The sequence below is a fragment of the Plecotus auritus genome (assembly GCF_963455305.1).
Source record: "Plecotus auritus genome assembly, chromosome: 6".
NCBI lineage: Eukaryota > Metazoa > Chordata > Mammalia > Chiroptera > Vespertilionidae > Plecotus > Plecotus auritus.
This window is the reverse complement of record NC_137773.1, coordinates 173,676,480-173,696,506: the sequence shown is the minus strand read 5'-3', so window position 1 is coordinate 173,696,506 and position 20,027 is coordinate 173,676,480. Positions and strand designations below refer to the sequence as shown.

At 53.0% G+C, this 20,027-nt stretch overlaps 1 protein-coding gene across 4 annotated transcripts in view; it reads left to right on the top strand.

Annotated features, from left to right (window-relative positions):
• The first annotated feature begins 13,025 nt into the window (after positions 1–13,025).
• Positions 13,026–20,027, top strand: part of CNTN3 (contactin 3) — a 141,419-nt gene continuing 134,417 nt past the window's right edge. For all 4 annotated transcript variants that reach the window (XM_080671956.1, XM_080671957.1, XM_080671955.1 and 1 more), the window contains exon 1: positions 13,026–13,161. The gene's annotated coding sequence lies outside the window, so the exon portion shown is untranslated. The remainder of the gene's footprint in view (positions 13,162–20,027) is intronic.

The following is a 20,027-nucleotide window of genomic DNA, read 5'->3' as shown; positions in this document are numbered from 1 at the left end:
AAACCTGGGCATGTGCCCTGACCAGGAATCGAACCGTGACTTCTTGGTTCATAGGTCGACACTCAACCACTGAGCCATGCTGGCTGGGCAGAAATGGGGTCTTTTAAAGGTGATTACGCTGAATGAGGTACTCAGGGCGGCCCTAATGCAGTAACAGTGGAGTATGGAGAAGAGGAGACGTGGCCGCATGGGCATGGTGCTGGCCACCCAAGGGCCAGCCCGAAGAGACCAGCCTGGCTCCTGGAGCTGCCCCTCCTCTCAGCTCCCTGAGGAGTGCCTCTCTGGCTGTGGAGCGGCCCGGGAGGTGGCATTTCTTATGAATGCAGAGTGTCTCTTTGAAACCTCAGAACAGGACCATTGAAGGAGCTGCACTAATCACACCCTTTCACAGAGGCAGAAACCCGGGTGTGGAGCGAGAGACCCCTGGGGTCAGGCAGGCTGTAGGACCCTCGCTCCTTCCGTACTGTGGACGGTGTGCGTGTGGCCAGATACCGATTTGGCTTCCTAAGGAAAATCGTGGTAAACCATACCTAACATAATATTCACCATCTTCACCATTTCTAAGGGGACAGCTCCGTGGTGTTGAGTGCATTCATGTTGCTCTGCCACTGTCCCCAGGACTCTCTCTGTTAAAAATCTGACTGGTGTGGCTCGCCCGTTTAATTCCCAGTCAGAGAACAGGTCTGGGTTGCAGGCTGCATCCCCAGTAGGGTGGGTGCAGGAGACACAGCCAATCCATGCTTCTCCCTTTCCCTTCCTTTCTCTTTAAAATCAATAAAAACATTAAAAAGAAAACTAAAATGGTGAACCCACTAGTAACTACCTCCCCCCCCCCCCCCCGCCCCCAAGTCCCCAGCAATCTCTGTTCTCCTTCCTGTTGCTTGATAAACAGTTATCACATCATCACAAAATTTCCCCGATCTGTCATGGTCCCCATTTAAAGATGACAAAACCAGGCTGAGGTATTGGCCCAAGCTCACAGATCCAGGAACTGGAGAGCAGGTGAGGGTCAGCAGTGAGGTGACCACCCCCTGTCCTTCACCACGACCCTCAGGATCACAGAGAATGAGGGAAACGCAATCCGCCCAGCACACGTCCCATCGGCCCCTCACATCCTTCTTCACACGGACCTTAATTCCAACTGAAATTTAGGTTACTGCTATTAAATACCCGTCTGCTTGAACAGATGTAGATATCAGGTGATTTGCTGGTTAGTATCGACAAAGTCTACACAGGGAGGAAAAAGCAGCAGCAGCTCCGTCACCGGAAAATGATACCCAGGTTGTGTGAGCATCAGGTGCAGAGACGCCTTTGCATCGTCCGGCAGTTTCCGCCTTTCACAGCTTCCGAGTGCAGGTCCTCGATGGGAGAAGCAAAAACAAAAGGCTGCTTCCGAACAGACATTCAAAAGGCAACACCAGCCGACTGCTCAGGAGAGAGAGAGGTTGGATGCTGGAGAAAGCAGGACCCCCGAGTGCGAGGTCCCCCTGGGAATCGGCGGCCCGATGGCCAGGCGAGAGCAGACACGGGGTTGGAAGGAACAGGATGACCTCCCAGGGAGGAACAGGAGAAAGGCTCAAGCGTGAGGGGACAGAAGCGCAGGCGAGGGGAAGCGCGTGGCCCTGGGGTTCCCTGCAGAACGATAGCGGGAGGCAGACGAAAGCTGGACCCCACATTTCCTCCAGACCGAGCACAGAGCCCAGCGGCGCCTGCTCCTCAGGTGATGTGTGGCCAGGAACGGAGAGATGGCGTTTAGACATCGGTCCCCAGAGAATGTGTTACGGATCCACCATCACCAGTGAGACCTTCATCCCTGCAGAATGTCACAGGGAGGCTCCAAACAGATCTTGCAGAACATTAAATAACTACATTTATCTACACATTTTTAAAGATTTTTAATTGATTTTTAGAGAGAGAGGAAGGGACAGGGGGAGGGGGAGAGGGAGAGGGAGAGGAAGAGGGAGAGGGAGAGGGAGAGGGAGAGGAACATGGATGTGACAAGGGGACATTGCTCAGCTGTCTCCTGCAAGCCCCCTACTGGGGATCAAGCTTGCAATCCAGGCATGTGCCCTGACTGGGAATCAAAACTGCAACCCTTTGGTGTCCAGAACGACACGCAATCAACTGAGCCACACTGGCCAGGGTTTGTTTGTTTTTAAAATAAGTTTATTGACAATCAGGTGGTCACAGCACCTGCAATATTAAAGAATATACTTAAGGAAAATGATATTGGTCCTTTAGTCAACCTTCAAAAACAAAAAAAAAAAACAAAACAAAAAAAAACAACTTAAACCAAAACAAATGTCCTGGGGGGAAAGTTAGCTCAGTTACCAGGATTTTATGTTGATGGACAAATAGCCTCTATTTTAATTCCTTTTTTCCTCCCAAATTTCAAGAGCAGGGTGAGAAGAGCCGAAATGGGTCAGGTGGCGGCCCCTCTGTCTGTGGTGACGCCCGTGCCCCCGAGCCCCCCAGGTGTGCAGAAAGGGGGCCGCAGATTGGCTCCTGCCCTGGAAAGGCCTCCCAACGCCCGGGTCCCCGGAGGCAGTCCCTTGGAGAGTCTTCCCTGTGACCTCAATAAAATAACCATCCCCTGTGGTTGCGTCAGAGAATTCCTGCGTACAAGTTACAGAAAATGACAACTTCTAAAAGAAACGAAGTACCCCAATATCCAATCTTTCACATGAATGAAATAGAGCTCTTTGATATCTATGGATGTCAATGTATTATTATTATGCAAAGTAAATAAAAACTATAGGAATTATAACCTAATTTATGGTACAGCTCCTTAGGCAAAGCAGAGAGCGTCCCAGTAGAATATAGCAAAACTAAAGTGCTTATTTTTACTTCCACATTATAAAATTCAAGATGGAAGTCCCCTCACATAGAACAGAAATGCTTTTAAAAAAAAATGATGTATTATTATCCCTCTGAAAGTAATCCAATGATATTTTTGCACTTCCTCACAGATGGGAACCAAATATTAATAATATTCTCATATGTTCTTCCTCATTAAAAATCACACTGAAAGTTAATTGTCTGCACTCCGGCAAATCTCTAGCTTAAATTCTTTCAAAGGCAATGTCCTCTCTTTCTGTTCCTTCCCCCGAAGTGTGGCAGAGCTAACACACATATTGTCAGGTTGGGGTTTGAGTTTTACAGGACTCATCCTCCAAAGTGGCCCTGTCCCGATGCATGGGTGCTGAGGGAGACAGAGTCTCCGGGGTCAGAGACAAATGACCTATGAATATTCCTCACAACCCAGGCAACAGCACACCGTGTCTGCATCAGTTCCCCTAGCTGCCAGTCCTATGGGGGTAACACGTTGGGCTACACACACACAGCGGGTTGTGTCAGAGTGCAGAACACTGCTTTTGGGGAAATCCACCATTGTTTTGTAAATCCTCACCTGAGGACAGGCTTAGAGAGAGAAAAGGAGAGGAAGGGGGAGGAGGAGGGGGAGGGGGAAGGGAAGGGGGAGGGGAGGAGGAGGGGGACGGGGGGAGGGAGACAGATTGATGTAAGAGAGAAACATCAATTGGTTGCCTTGCCCCAACTGGGGATTGAACCTGCAACCACGGTGTGTGCCCTGACTGGGAATCGAATAGGTCAATCCACATAATTGAAAAGACGAGTATGTGACATCATCAGTTAACTAACTGAAACGAATTACATAATTAATGAGATGAGTCCCAGCCTTAGGGAAAATGTCAGATTATGCTGACCATATGGGACAAGATCATTTATGGTTAATGATTGCTCAAGAGCTGGGGGAATCCGAGATGAAGCAGCAGAAATGGGCAGGGAAGATGCTCACCGGGCCAGCGTGTTCGTACGTGGGCAGCTCTGCACGTGGAGAGGCCTCGAGAGATAGGCCTACCCCAGCACCACCTGGAAGGTGGGCGAGAAAGCAGGTAAGGAAGCGGTTGTGCGGAGTCTCATGGCGCCAACTGCGGAGCCTGCAGCGAAGGGAAACCCCGCGTTCCTGTCCCTGCACCCAGTCCCCAGCGCAGCTCAGAACCATGTCCTCAGGGGCCTTAAGGACCACTAACCAAGTTGCAGACATGTCATTTTATCTACATTCATACTTTATTTTCTAATATGTGATTTTAATCACTTTTAAAATATGTTTTTATTGATTTTCAGAGAGAGGAAAGGAGACGGGGAGAGAGATAGAAACATCAATGATGAGAGAGAATCATCGGTTGGCTGCCTCCTGCACACCCCCTACTGGGGATCGAGCCCACAACCCAGGCATGTGCCCTGATGGGAATTGAACCATGACCTCCTGGTTCATATATAGACGCTCAACCACTGAGCCACGCCAGCTGGGCATATGATTTTAATCATTCTGTGTGTGTATGGCTTGAGAGAGAAAGAGAGAGAGATATTAGAATTTACCATTTGTCCTCAAGGTCCCCTCCCTGGGGGCAAACCATTCTCTTTTTCATTTAACATCTGAGGATTCCCACTTTACTTATCCGACGATGCCGGCCCTGCTTAGTGAGGCTGGCAGTCGAGGTCTGAGAAAGGATAGGATATTCGATGCATGGGGCGCCCGTTGGGGAGAAAATTGAAGTCATAAAGATAATGATCGATCGATGTGCACCGTTCTAATTACCACCACCAGGGTCTGTCGGAGGTTTGGAAACAGGACCGATGACCTGAAAAATAACCTCGGATTAGAAGATACCAGGCCTCCAAGCTCCAGAGGCAGCGGGGACAGCCGTGGGGCTGAAATCTGCTTTCCGCCGTGGCCTGGCGTGTGGGACCAGGATAAGTCCGACCGTGTTCAACAGACACCCACCAGGACAGCCCCCAGATGTCGGCACACGTGGGAGGCGCTGGCAATAAGGTCTGTTTGCATCGACTACCCTTCCTTTTAAAACATGTCCCTCTCAGCGATCATTTCACTCTAAGGGACTGTCACCTGTCATGACTAAGAGTGGGAGAATGTCTTAGAAAGCGCTCCTTTCTTCCGTCTTGTGCAAACACTCTGGGAATCAGATGTAGGTTAGGCCTGAACCTGAATAACCCTAGGCTGCCTCTGCCACGCGTGGAGACCCCCCGTGACGGGCGTGCCCGTGGGTTCTGATGGACATGCTCCTCCTTCCTGGGAAGACGTCCAGCATTTACACTTTCTGTTTACACGAAAAGAGATCTGTGTCCCCACAATCCACACGCCCATTGGGATGGCCGGAAAGGCATTTTTCAAACCTGCGCTTCCCATACAATGGCAGGCCTGGGTCTTTTTAGGTTCACGGGCGTGTATTTAAATGTCACAAAGGATCGTGTTTGCAGGAGAGTCGCAGAAACATTTTGTCAAAATAACTGCGGGATGAAAGGCATTAGGAGGCAAGTGCCTTCCTGTCTGAGGCTGTCCCCACATGTCCCCAGTCCCACGCATCCCCCCCACGTGGGCCGGAAGGCTCTGCTTCCCCAGCAGAGGATGCAGTCTGAAACCCTGGGACTGCACGACCGTGTATTAAAAACCTGCTCACTCACTAACCCAGGGGTCGGCAAACTCATTAGTCCACAGAGCCAAATATCCACAGGACAATGACTGAAATTTCTTTGGAGAGCCACATTTTTTAAACTTAAACTTCTTCTAACGCCACTTCTTCAAAATAGGCTCGCCCAGGCCGTGGTATTTTGTGGAAGAGCCACACTTAAGGGGCCAAAGAGCCGCATGTGGCTCGCGAGCCGCAGTTTGCCGACCACTGCACTAATTCCTCCTCGGCTCCCTGCGGGAGGGCTTGATTATGAGGAAGGCCAATTAAAAGACATCGCCCAGCACAGTGGTCATCGCGGGAAATGATCGAGGAAGTGACTCCAGGGGGACCTGCAGAAGCAGGGTCAGAGGGAGGTCAGTGCAGTCATGAATGGTTCAGGAACCTTAGGTTCAGGCTGCATGGCCAGCAACATCCTGACAGCCATATGCATCCATGTTTTTTTTTTTGGGTGTGGTTTGTTTTTTAATCCTCACCCAAGGATATTTTTCCCATTGATTTTTATTTATTTTTAAAATATTTTTATTGATTTTAGAGAGGAAGGAGGGAGGAGGGGGGGAGAGGGGGGAAGAAAGAGAGAGAGAAAGAGAGAGAGAGAGAGAGAGACATCAGTGATGAGAATCATTGATCGCCTGCCTCCTGCACGCCCCCTGCCTCCTGCACACCCCCTTACTAGGGATGGAGTCTGCAACCCGGGTATGTGTCCTAACCCAGAATAAAACTGCGACCTCCTGGCTCAGAGGTCAACGTTCAACCCCTGAGCCATGCCAGCCAGGCTCCATTGATTTTTAGAGAGAGTGGAAGGGAGGGGGAGAGACAGAGAGAGACAGAAACATTGACATGAGAGACACATGGATCCATTGCCTCCGCACACCTCCCGACCAGGGCTGGGGATTGAACCTGTATGTGCCCCCTGACTGGTAATCGAACCCCAGACCCTTTGGTCCACGGCTGACGCTCTAACCATTGAGCAACCAGCCAGGGCTCCAGGTGTTCTAATCCCGCAGGTGAGGGTGGGTGTGATGGGGGACTTTTACCCCACAAGCGGAGTGTCCTGCTCAGAGCACAAACCGCACGGCATGTTTACTGGGAAGGGCCTGGGTTTCAGAACAGCCCGCGAGCACATTCCAGACAGATTCCGAACGACACCAGTGCTTCCCAAACATCCCACCTCCCATCGCTGCCGCGGATGCGGGGCTGGCGGCCTCGCGGTCCCATTTAGCGAGCAGTAAAGGGAGAAACGAGGAAGGCGAGACTCATCTCCCTGCGCTGCCCGTATGCCCAGATTCCGCGCCCAGAATGCTGCCTGACTCATCAGAGCCCATATGCTGCCACCCACTGGAGGTTGAAGCCCAATATTTTATTCTCAGATTCGGGGGGGTGAGGGCGGGGGGGCGTGGCGGGGAGAGTCTGACGAAGCGGTTGTCCGATTTTCAGGCTGAAATGGTCCAGGGCAAGCCAGACACCGTTCCAGAAAGCACCGGCTGGCTGCCTCCCCACGAGTGCTGTGAGCGCGCAGCTGTGCTCCCCCCAAAACATGGGTCTCGTGCCTCGGTGGGCATGGCCGCGGGTATCCCAGGAGAACCAGAGGGGCCGTAGAAACACGGGCTTTGAACACACCTGGATGTTTGAGAACCTACAGGCCGTCAGGGAGGAAGAGAAAGGAGGCGTGGAATAAAACAGAAACATCTCTAAAGTGAAGGACGCTCTCCCGATGCCACCCCTAGCCTGCGCTTTAGGGTTACACACCCGCCGCCTCTAGCTTCCTGTTGGCAATGGGTTTGGCCCTCGCACCGGGGGAGTCTCAGGCCCAGATCCCCACCACGCTTCGTTCCTTGTCCAGCTAAGTCTCTGGCGAGGCGGGAGCGTTGACGATGGCTGCTCCTCCCGTGACTGGCTCTGATCCTGGCGGCCTCCTGCAGAGCAGGGGCCCCGGCAGAGCCCCCCTCCGGGGAAGCAAGCAGGCAGCGTGCCCAGCTCAGGGCAGAGTCCCTGGCTCTCAGCCAAAGCCGCCCCGACAGGGTTACAGCCTGGAAGCGTGTGTAGCCCCGGGCTGCTTTTCGTACCGTATGTCAGTCTTGAGATTCTGCCATTCCTTGTTTCAAGTTAATGATCTAAATTTTATATGCAAGAACCCTCTAAAAAAATAAAAAAATAAAAAAGCGGGGCGGGAACAGGAGATGAACGGTGGGGGAGAGGCAAATTTGGCTCTAGAGGGCCGCGCGTGAGTCACAGAGCCATCTGCCTAAGAGCCCTGAGGCCACTCCTCAAACATGTGGATTAAAAGTTGTTCCCTGAGAGGAAGACACAGATGAGAACGCTAATTACAAAAAACAACCACCACCAAATGCATACAAATGTCTTCAAAACAGGGAGGTTGTGACCGCTTGTACAATTAGCACTGTTCTCTGGTAAATACTAATTGCCCCTCGCACGTGAGCTGAACTGGGGCTTAGTCTAGACCTGTGGTCGGCAAACTGTGGCTCGCGAGCCACATGCGGCTCTTTGGCCCCTTGAGTGTGGCTCTTCCACAAAATACCACGGCCTGGGTGAGTCTATTTTGAAGAAGTGGCATTAGAAGAAGTTTAAGTTTAAAAAATGTGGCTCTCAAAAGAAATTTCAATCGTCGTTCTGTTGATATTTAGCTCTGTTGACTAATGAGTTTGCCGACCACTGGTCTAGACGATGGATGCTGAGTGGTTTCCAACAGCAGATGTACAGCAGGCATGGAAGAGAGACAGTGGAAAAGGGCAATACACCAACATGCTCAGGCCACTGTCTGGGCCACCCCAGCTCCACCTCGCACGGCCGTCTTCCCTCTCTGTCTGTCTGTCTGTGTCTGTCTTCACGGGGCAGGTCTGCAGGTCTGTGTGTCTGCGTCCAATTCCACCATCCCATTCGGACCCACCCCAATCCTGTGAGACTGCCTCTTAACTTAACTAATTACACCTGCAACATCCTTATTTCCAAATAAGGTCACGTTCCCAGGTACCTGGGGTTAGAGCTTCAACATATCTTTTTGGGGCACAAGTCAACCCACACGTGTTTCAAACTTAGCTGCACAGATGAAATCACATGGGTGACTTAAAAAACACACCAATGGCCCGGGCCAGTATGGCTCAGTGGATAGAGGGTCGGCCTGTGGACTGAAGGGTCTCGGGTTCGATTCTAGTCAAGGGCACGTACCTCGGTTGCAGGCTCGGCCCCGGGGCCCTGGTTGGGGCACGTGCAGGAGACAACCCATCGATGTGTTTCTCTCACATGGATGTTTCTCTCTGTCTTACCCTCTCTCTTCCACTCTCCCTAAAAAGCAATGGAAAACTAGCCTCAGGTGAGGATTAACAAAAACACACAAAAACACAGGGACGCCTGGGTGTCCCTCCCCAGAGCTCCCACACCAATCAGGAGAGGGGGAGGCCAGGGCACGTGCTGGGAGCCATGGACACAGCACTGAACACAACCAAGTCCCCACTTTCTGGAAGCTTCCGTTCTAGTGAGGGATTCTGGCAGTTAAGACTAGGTAAAAAGCCAATGTCGCAACCGGGACATGCCCTGTGAAGTGAAGAAGATGAGGGCGGAGCCACTGTGCATGGGAAGGTGGGCAGACAGGACAAGGAGGAGACACCTGCGTGACTTACAGGCGATGTATATCCAGAGCCAAGCCCCAGGCATGTGGAGCGTTTTGTGTGACCCGAGTGTCCACGTCCTGCAGTGGGACCTTCTCCCCAGCTCAGGGAGGAGCTTGCTTGACTGAGGACACAATGCACAATCCGACATGTAAGGCGAATGTTTCGTGGAAGGATTTTTGCCTCTATTATGTAGTGATTGTCACGTCTCATTTTTCAAGTGGGATGCCGAAAACCTCCTATTACTCTTTAGTCGGAGACCCAACAAACCTGTCAGGACCACACATCCCCGCCCTGGAGATGAGAATTCTGCAAACTCCATGACTCACGCTCCGAGCCAGACGTGAGCGGGACCCTGGGCGGGACCAGGGCCGTGTCCAGGTCACTGAAAGATGGATGCCTCTTCCTGTAGAAACGGGCAGGTTTCACGTCGGAACGTCACTACCTTCCCATCCTTGCTCTGACCTGCAATGGCCGGTCTGTGGGTCCAGCAGGTATTTTCTTCACTGCCTTCAGCTGCCCAGTAAACAGGCAAACAAACCCCACGTGTGTGGTGTCGGCAGCACGAAACAGCTGCGCGGGGCCTGCACAGATGGGGCATCTCAGTCGCAGGAAGAGGAGCTCACACTTCAAAAGGCTTCGATATAAAAGGTGCCATCGAAAAAGGAAGTTTTCCTTCTTGGTTGTAATACCCCAAAAAGAGGGTATGCCACCGACACGGCTGCTCTATCTTGATTGCAGAATGGCTTCTGATGCCACACGCACTGGAGGCCAAAAGCAATAAAAGCTCCATCCAGCCCTCACGCTGAGCAGACCCACATGTGCCTTTAATTTTTTTTTTTTTAATTTCCTGGGCTTCCGGCCCAGAAATTGGATGGGAATTTTATTTAAACCTGCTCTTGTGTATCAACTTTTGGTAAATAGCAGGTTTTTGGCTGACTCACATCATGCTCTCCATTTGGAGCAGAGGGAGGAAATGAAATGATCTCTCTCTCTCTCTCTAGACAGACACCTATGCATGCACATCTTACCTGTTCTGACGATGACACGGTGGCTCACACTAAATGCCCGTCGCCATTCCTAGACACTTAGGATGTGCACGCTCCCCTTCACCCCACGGCAACCCCAGACTCGAAGTCCGTTCCATCACCTTCCAGCGCTAATCCGCTTCCCCCAGCACCGGCAGTGCGGTCGGAGTTTGGAAATGACTAATGACTTGGTGGGGGCGGGGGGAGGGCAGGGGTGTCCAGGGGCTCAGGCTTAGGTTTCTCGCGCATGTGAATTCAGTGCTGTCCTGTCTTGCCCTGTCGCTCTGCTGCCCGGGGCCAGCCCCCCTGCCTGATGACAATGCTCTCTCCCTTCCCACTAGACAGGGCACGGATGGATGTCTTAGAGGAAAATGCACCGTGAGCCCTCGCCCTGGGAACACTGGGAAGAGGCACCGTGTGATGGATGTGTGGGCAGGGGGCCCTCATCACAGCCACGAGGTGCACCACACGCATGGGCATCATTTGCATGTTGTCCTCTCAGTTCCTCCTAGAATGCACCAGTTCTACCCAATCAAACACTCCGTCACACTCAGGGGGCTTGCCAGCATGCTCCCGGACCGCAAGCAAAGGGTTATTTACAGGAACCAATAACAAGGGAAGCGGCCATAAACCACCTCTCCATACCTATTCCAGGTTTTTTCCCTTTGGTTAAGTACAGAGACCTTAAGAAACCAAAATTTACCACAATTTAATTCTGAGGGCGAAAGCACATTATTTTTATTTATAGTAGCGAGCGCTATCTATCCTTGCCTCCGTGCTTTAAAACCTAAATCCCCCAGCTTTTTTTTTTTTTTTTAACGCAGCCATTCTTCCTACAAGGAAGAACAGTATCTTGTCAAAGTGAGAGGAGAGGAGAAAAGTGCCAACAGAGGACAGAGTCCCCCCCCTCCCCCCCCCCCCCCCCCCGCCTGTGTATCCCAGGCCCCAGGTGTGCTCTTGTGGGCAAGGGTCAGGAAGGGGGGCTGGGGGGGGGGGTGGTGTGTGTGTGTGTGTGTGTGTGTGTGTGTGTGTGTGTGTGTGCTCATCACTGCCCCCTAGTGTCAGGCCTTTGCAGCAGGTCCTTCCACCCTTGCATCCCTGGACCTGGGTTCCACCTCTTGTCTTTGAAACCCCCTGAAGGAGAGTTTTTCCAGAGACAGGAGTCAAAAGGGCCCTTTCCCTTCATGTCCCCTGGGCTCTCCTTGCTGAGGGGTGTGCCTGTCCCTCCAGTACGAGGACTAGGAGAGAGGACAGAGAGGGCACAGGGCTGGAAGCTCCCTTTTAAAAACTATAAACGTAAGACACTTTAAAATGTGGACACTGGGCCCAAACTCCTGCCCAGAGTCCAGCATCCCTGCTGACCCGACCTCTCGCACATGCATTTCAGGGAAAAGCCACACAGCGGACTGCCAGCCTCCTGCACTGGGCTCCTGCTGGCTGAGCAACCCTTATAAAGGGGTCCCTGGTATCCTATTTCAACCAATGGGCTGAGAGACCTGCCGGTCCAATGGGAGCTGAACAGCCATAGACTTATTTGCATCACTCCTGAGCAATCAGAGCAGCTACCTAATGGCCAATCAGAACATGCCATCCCAACCAGGGGCCGTGTTATTTGGACCACACTATGCAAATTTTGGATTCCTCATTTGCATAAGGATGGACCAATCAGGGACCAGGGTGGCACTCTCTCTAAGTAAGAGACCTCCCCTGCGCCCATACGGAGGCTGTGCCCCCTGATCCCAAAATGTTCAACCTAAGAAAGTTTCTCCTTTCACCACACCCCAGATGGGTGGTAGTCACCTCCGGTTGACAAAAACAATGTCAAAGAATTCTAACACTCAGCCGCAACTTCGGTTTTACTCACAAGGACTATTGCGAGTATCCCGCGACAGCCTTCTAGACATGGTGAATGCATTGATATATATGCATGCATACATGTATGCAAGCGAGAAAACTGTGCTTTTCGGGAACCAACTTCCTTCTCCTAGGAAAACCTCCCGAAGCCCTCCCCCCCCTCCCCCCGTGAGAGGCTCCCCCCTCAGATCCCCACGCCTGTCTCCAGGGCATGTGAATTTTTTTCTCCCAATGATGGACAGATAGGTTGTCTCCAGTGGTTTCAGTTACTGCTCATGCCTTTACACAGGTGCTATTAGGAACTCGCGCTGTTCCTTTGGGTCCAGGTTCTGCCACCAGCCACTGGCTGGAGGTGATTCGGAAAATGCAGGTGAGGAACCCTAACCGCACAGGGTCCTCATAGGAAGAATACAATTGTGATGAGTCTCAGATCGGACTCCTGGAAGCCTGAGGCCAGTGAATTTCCACTCACTACATCAGGGCACAGTCACAGACCCAGAGATTCTCTGGGGAGAAAGACACCAAGAACGGATTCCCTTCAAGCGCGCAGCCCACTGCCTGGGGCGCAGCGTACCCTGAACAACCACCCGCTTTATTCTTCACACTGAGGTCCAGAGCGCAGCCAGGTGCAATCCCTACCTTTACCCCGCGCTCCCCGGCCGGCTGCGTGTGTGCTCGGGAGGCCACCCAGCGGCGGCGGCGTGCTGCTCTCCGCCCTCCAGCGCCACCTCGGGGCCGCAGGCCAGACACACTTGGACGTGCAGAGCGCGGGCGAGGCGTGCGGCGTGGGGTACGGCGGGGCGTGGGCGCGCGGGGGCGGGGCGTGGCACCGGCACTAGGCGCTTATGGGGCGTGGAGTCCCCCTGGGCCAGAGCACGCGGGGGGCGTGGCGTGGGAAATGGAGCGCACGGGTTGCCGGGGGGCGTGGGCGCACGGGGCGGGGCCGCGGGCGCGGGGCCCGGTTGGCTGCGCCGCGCGCTGGCCCTCCGCCTCCCCGCCCTGGCCCCGCCCCTATCGGCGCAGAGTGGCGGAGGCACCGGCAGCAGGACCGCGGCTGCCCAGACACACAGCCAGGCCGGCGGGGTGGCGCTGCCGGGTGGGGACGGCGTGCACCCTGAAGGCGCACGGAGGCCGTGGGATCAGGTAGGTCGGGATGTCCGTCCTCGCGCCGCCGGACCGACTGGACACGCTGGCTTCATGGCCCACGGGCTGCAAAGTTTGGGGAAGACGAGGCATGTCTAGCCCGTGTGCTTTGGGGCGCTTGTTCCCTTCAGGCGAGGGCTGTTTCGGGGTAAAAAATTGGTACCTGGCTCCAGCGGGGGCTATGCGCGCCTGGCCCTCTGGCCGGCCCTTAGCGCTGAAAGTTGGGGAGGGGGAGAGGGGCTGCGAAACCTCGGTACACAGAGAAGGAGCCCCGGTGGCCCCTGGTCTAGTAGGAAGGTGACAGCGGTGAGCCCGGGAACCCCCTTCCCTCCGGGCTTGGGGACGCCGGGGCAGGATTCCTCGCTAGAGATCAAGTTTTCTCAGCTGCCTCTCCACTTCCAAGTCTGCCCTGGTGGACCGAGTGCAGCCTGGATTCCTGAGCTCGGACCTGGGTCTCCCGCTGCTTCTCCTTCTCTAAAGAAAGCCTGCAAAGCATCCCACTCGTGCGGGTCACCAAGTCCCACCCCAGCGGCTGCGGGGTGCCGGGTCACAGCGCTGCAGGGACCGGCTATGGTGCTGGAGACGCAAGGACAGCCTCTGGGTTCCACTGTGCACAGCTAGCTGCTCAGGGCTGCCGGTCTGTGCCCCTTCCCCGCCTGGCATTTGCTTATGGCTTTGCAAGCAGGAGATGCTCCCACAGCAAATGATTTCATAATAAATGGTGCCGCTCAGGCGAGGAGAGGCATTCCCTCTTCGGAGCCCTGGGGAAGGGGTGGCCAGTCTGGTCACCTGCAACCAGGATTGGGGGAAGCAGTGAGCAGGATGGAGGCAGACGGGGGATGTGTGATGTGCAGAGAGGTCGGAAACCCTGGCTCCTGTGGTGAGTAGGTAAATCCAGAAATCATCTCAAGTGATGAAGCAGGAAAAGAATCTGATAAGTATTAGGGAGGCTGCTCGCGCTGTGGGTTGTGTCTGCCCCCACGGAGATGAATATCGTGCTTGCTGAAAAGAATCCTGATCTGTAAATAGATTAAAAACAGGCATTAATGCGAACAATGAGTCAGGGCCTTCGGAGATTGACAGGAGGGATAATTGCCTTGGAAAGAGCTACTGTCTCAGTATCGCTCCAGTGTGTGGCTCTGGCGTTGCTGGCTGTGTTTGGTAACAGTAGCATAACTTTGGCTCCCACGCCCTGGCCTGTGAGTTGGTGGGTTTAACCCTTTGTGGGTCATGGGACCAGGGAGGAAGTGGCAGGGAAATCGTCATAACCACGTGGACGGCATATGCAAAAGCCCAGTACGTGGCAGGGACAGGTCCCGGTGGGACAGGCCGCAGTGGGACAGGTCCTTGTGACAGACGCCCGGTGGGACCCCTGGACGGATCTGTACCCGCTAGGGACCTCGAGCCGGTGGCTGCACTGTTCAGGTGAAGGCCAGGTGGGCTGCGTATGTGTGGGCCTCCCGCCTGGAGATGGGCCGGCTGAGACACCGCCTGGCTAATTGACTGGCTGGCTGATGGATCCGCAGCCGCGGCCTCAGACAGTGACATCCAGCCCCATGTCCCTCTCCCTGTCTGGATGTCATTAATGTCAGCCTCAAGCCCGGGAGCCTTGAAGTGCACTTCTCAGATGAGTCTTAACTTTTAAACACCCTCATGACATCGCCACAGACCCCGAGGGTTCCTTAAAATGGCCACAGCACCTCTCATAGGACCACGTGCCCTGCAGGTTCAGCTGGAGCCGAGACCAGCTGTGGACAACACGCCATGGGCTCTCCCTGGCTCATTTATGCTCGATGCCCTCCCGGTCACATTTCATACAAAATACGTCTTTCTCGTGTATAGGTTCCCCACTCCTTCCCCCACTCCTTCCCCCACATCCAGTGCACATCTTCCAGCTTCGTTTTTCCTGCCCAATTTAAGCGTCCAACTTGAAGTTTTCATCAGCTCTTACTAACGTTCGCACTGAAATAGTGTAGAGATATAACTGCACCTTTTCTTTTTCTTTAAATATATTTTTACTGATTTCAGAGAGGCAGGGAGAGGGAGAGCGAGAGGTAGAGACATCAATGATGAGAATCATGGATCGGCTGCCTCCTGCACACCCCCTACTGGGGATGGAGCCCACAACCCGGGCATGTGCCCTTGACCAGAATCAGTCTCAGGACCCGTCCACAGGCCGACGCTCTATCCCCTGAGCTAAACCAGCGAGGTCTATACCTGTACCTTCTCATGCTGCACGACATACATATATGTGTGTGTGTGTGTGTATGTGTATATATATATATATCACTGTGTTGTGGCCATATCACCAGACAGAGGAACGATGCTGTTTCCCTGTCCCCAGCAGTCAGTAAGTCATTAGCAGTGAAGTCATGTTAATTTTATATACTGGGAGCGAATCAGATGGCGGGGGATTTATTGATGCTGTGGGCGTGTGTCTGCCCCCTCAGAATCAGTCACCCCAGCCGTCTGCCTTGAAGCCGGCTGATGGGCCGGAGTTACTCTGTCCCTCTGAGGGTGAGCGTGTCTGAGATGCTCCCTGGTTTCAACCCGCATTTAATATGCTGTGGTTGGTGGTGGACGTGTCCCTTTCTTAGGCCTGATCTTGGTGCACCGGAGAGCGTCCTTTTTGCAGAGATGTTGGGCAGTGATTGGCGTGTTGGGCCACAGGCTCGTTTAAGGTACCAGAGGTCTTTGAAATGGAGGGATAACAGGTCTCCGGTTCAGATCTGTTTGGAATAAACATTTCGGAGATGACCAAGTGGGCTGAGTGGTGTTTGGTTTTCAGTCCTCTCTCTGCCTCTTCTCCCCCCTCCCTCCCTCCCCATCCCCGCTGCATCTGTCTCCGACACACTGTGGCGGGCGTGTGTCTTCTGAAAATTTGCTGCAGGAGGCAGGCACCCCTGGTTGAGACTCTGCCTGCCACGTTCCCATCACAGTGCTTTTTTCATTCCGCCCTTTCACGCGCACGTTACACACGAGAAGTGGGGGTCCGTGATACCGTGATAGAAGCGCTGGCAGAACTTGATAGCGTCTCAAACAGCTGGGCTACGTGGAATGTAAATATTTGTAGCATCTTGACTGTGCCAGGAAGCTGCCTTGCAGGAAGCGAGAGACAACGGCAGCCTTGTTAAGCGGGATAAAGTAATTCCGACGATGCGCATGCTCCTTATTGGGGACGGTGCATCGTGGGACATGGGTTATGTAGGTGACTCTCTTAGGTGCTTTTGTGACTCAGAGTGTGAACTTCCCGGGTGCTGAAACGGGAGGACCAGCTTTTCTAACTCGCTTGGTGGAGTGCCTTGCGAATGTTGGGATGAGATCTGTCATTCAGAAACTACTTGGATTACATGGCTGACCCGTGAGCCTGTCCCAACACTGTTTGCACTGGGAAAAAGAATTCCTGGGCTCATGACAACACTTTACATGCTCTGCCGGCTGGTGTGGCTCACTAGTTGACCGTTGTCCTGTGCACCAAGAGGTTGCTGGTTCGATTCCTCATCAGGGCGCATGCCCAGGTGGCAGGCTCCATCCCCAGTAGGGGGCGTGCAGGAGGCAACCAATTGATGTGTTTCTCTCCCATCGATGTTTCTCTCTCTCTCTGTCTCCCCTCCTCCCTTCCACTCTCTCTGTTTAATCTTTTTATTTTAAAATAGAAATGGAAAAATATCCTCAGGTAAGGATTAACAATAACAACAACAACAACAACAAAAAAAACACAACAACAAACACAGGACATTCATTGGGGTTTTCCTGCACCAGCCTGGGTCCGAGCACCGGATCGCACGTCTTGCCTCAGTGCAGGGGTGAAGAAGCCGTCTGCTGCCCCGCCGGTGCTCGCTCCAGCCTTCTAGACACTCCGTGCTGGATGAAGCCATGAGCCACTGGCGGGGGGGGGGGGGGGTGGGGGGGGTGGGAGGGGAGGGTGGGGTGGGGGGGAGGTGCTGCGGGACACCCAGTGCCTGGTCTGGAGAAGACTTCTCCCTACTCATCCCATCCAGGGCCTTCCAGCCACAGCGGCCCCTTCAACTTACTGGGAGATTCAGTAGACACTCCCAGTGTCCACCTCACACCCCTCCTTCCCCCTTCCCCCACGCCCCCAGCTAACTGTTGCTTCTGCCAGGTAACTCTTTACTTTCCTGCTGCCATTTGCCCTTGACCCCGCCTCTGGGCTCCTCCCTGACCAGGCGTGGGACCGTGCTGTCCACTCTGCACTGCCCCTGTGTCCTGCTTCGGGGGGGGGGTGGGTGGGATCAGAACTTAATGAACATTGTTCAGCTGTTCAGTCCCCGCCCTTCCTGATAGCCGGCGGGTGGAGTGGCACAGGCATGTCAGGGCTTCGGTTAATATCGGTAGAATGCAACTTTCATCTTTTATTCACATGAAATTCGACTGTAGTTATATTCAGGCTTGAAATTATTTTGTTGGACTTAAAATGATTGCTTAGGAGATTTTATTTTATTTTGCACAGTTTCGGGGTGACCCATCATTCATGGAAAACAGACCAGGATTTTGATATTGTCTGCATTTAGAAAATTCTGTGACAAAGGCATATGCCCGAAAGCAGTGGTCAGCAAACCGCGGCTCTTTGGCACCTTGAGTGTGGCTCTTCCACAAAATACCACGGCCTGGGCGAGTCTATTTTGAAGAAGAGGCATTAGAAGAAGTTTAAGTTTAAAAAATGTGGCTTGCAAAAGAAATTTCAGTTGTTATACTGTTGATGTTTGGCTCTGTTGACTAATGAGTTTGTCGACCACTGCCCTAAAGGAAGCATAGACTGAAGATGGTCTGTACGGAGGCCTGGTCCTTGGTGTAACTGGCTCATTTGAGTGCAAGGTGGGATTTGAGTGCAATTTGGAATTCTCAGAATTCATTATCTTCTTAGAGTAAAACAGTGGCATGTGGGAAACAGAACTAAATGACTGGCCCTAGCCGGACCAAAGGGTCCTGGGTTCGATTCCGGTCAAGGGCAGGTACCTTGGTTGCAGGCTTCTCCCTGGCCCGGGCCCTGGTCAGGGCATGTGCAGGAGGCAACCAATCGATGTGTTTCTCTCACATTGATGTTTCTCTCTGTCTTCCCCTCTCTCTTCCACTCTCCCTAAAAATCAATGGAAACATATCCTCAAGTGGGGATTAACAAAAAACAAAGAACTAAATGACTGAAAAACAACAAATCAAAGCCCATCTTCCTAAACTATAAATAATGGTCCACGGGGCACCATGTGAGCATGGAACAGCCGCCCCTCATCCCAAACAGAGGGCCCCTTGGAAGGCCAAAAATACTCATTCCCCTCCCACTGCCCCCATGTGAGATCTTTCTAGAAGCACCCCCTAGGATGATCTGGTGAAATAATGGACATTCCTGGGCCCGCTCAGGACTTTTTGGGCTATTTCGGGGGTCCGACTTGGTAACTTACATTTGTTTTTAAGAAATATTCAGATTATTCTTTTTTAAAAATATATTTTATTGATTTTTTTACAGAAAGGAAGGGAGAGGGATAGAGAGAGACATCAATGAGAGAGAAACATCGATCAGCTGCCTCCTGCACACCCCCTACTGGGGATGTGCCCGCAACCAAGGTACATGCCCTTGACCGGAATCGAACCTGGGACCCTTCAGTCCGACGCTCTATCCACTGAGCCAAACCGGTTAGGACGGTAACTTACATTTTTAAACTTTGTATTTTAAAATAGTAACACAGGAAGTCACAGAAATAGTACAAAGAGTACCATGTACCCTTCCCCTCTCCCTCCTCCCCCCTCCTCCCCGCCACGGGATGTCGGGGTTCATGGTACACTTTCTGAACCAGGGGTTGCCCTTGGCGCGTTACCATCAGCCGGGCAGCCCATCTTGCCACTTGTCACCATTTTTTAACCCGATCCGGTGTGTATGGCTCAGTGCGGTTTTAATCCATGTATAGATTCATGTGTCTGGGGTTTAATTTAAAGAACAAACATCCTCAAAACCGGAGCCTCCGTGTCGGCATACAACGATGCTATATTTATGCAAGTGTCTTCGAGGCTTCAGACTTCCTCTCCCACAGGCCGGTTTCCATGCAAATATTTGTCTGGTTGTTCTTAAACAGCACGATCTGCTTCTCCTTGGAGACGCCGGCGTGTGACAGTTGCTATGGAGACCCAAGTGTTGGCATTTTACACCTGGGACTTGGCATCTGGGTGGCTCTGGCCGTCAGCTTGGGAGCTGGAGCTGACTGACTCAGACCTGGACAGGATGTTTTGGTGTGTTTTTTTAATCCTCACCTAAGGATATTTTTCCATTGACTTTTAGAGAGAGTAGAAGAAAGAGGGAAAGACAGAGAAACATGGATGTGAGAGAAGCACATAGATCGCTTGCCTCCTGCATGTGCCCCGACCAGGGTATGGGCCAGGGAGGAGCTTGCACCTGAGGCACATTCCTTGACTGGAATCAAACCCGGGACCTTCAGTCTGCAGGCCGACGCTCTTTCCATTGAGCCAAACCGGCTAAGGCTCGGACAGGGTTTTTATGCCACCCAGGCAGAGACCCGCTGAGGCTGCTTCTCCTGTGTAACTGCCTCCCAGGCCATTTCCGGTTCTTCCATGGAAACAGCCACTCTGTAAAATAACTTCACACATTGCAGGGACGGTAATGACCCTTCTCGGGCAATTAAAATCAGCTGGAACCTTGTACCCGCGATCCAGGCCGGGCTGCATGCTGGCGGGCGGCTGCCTCTGCAGGGGAAGCAGCGAGTTGCTGATCGCCAGTCGTGGTGATGAATCCGTGAGCATCCGAGGGCTCTGGAACCCAGGTGGGCGCGTTGGCACCCGGTAGTGTGAGCCACGGAGACGGTGCTTCCCCTGCACCCACCCATTGGCTTCACCAGCAG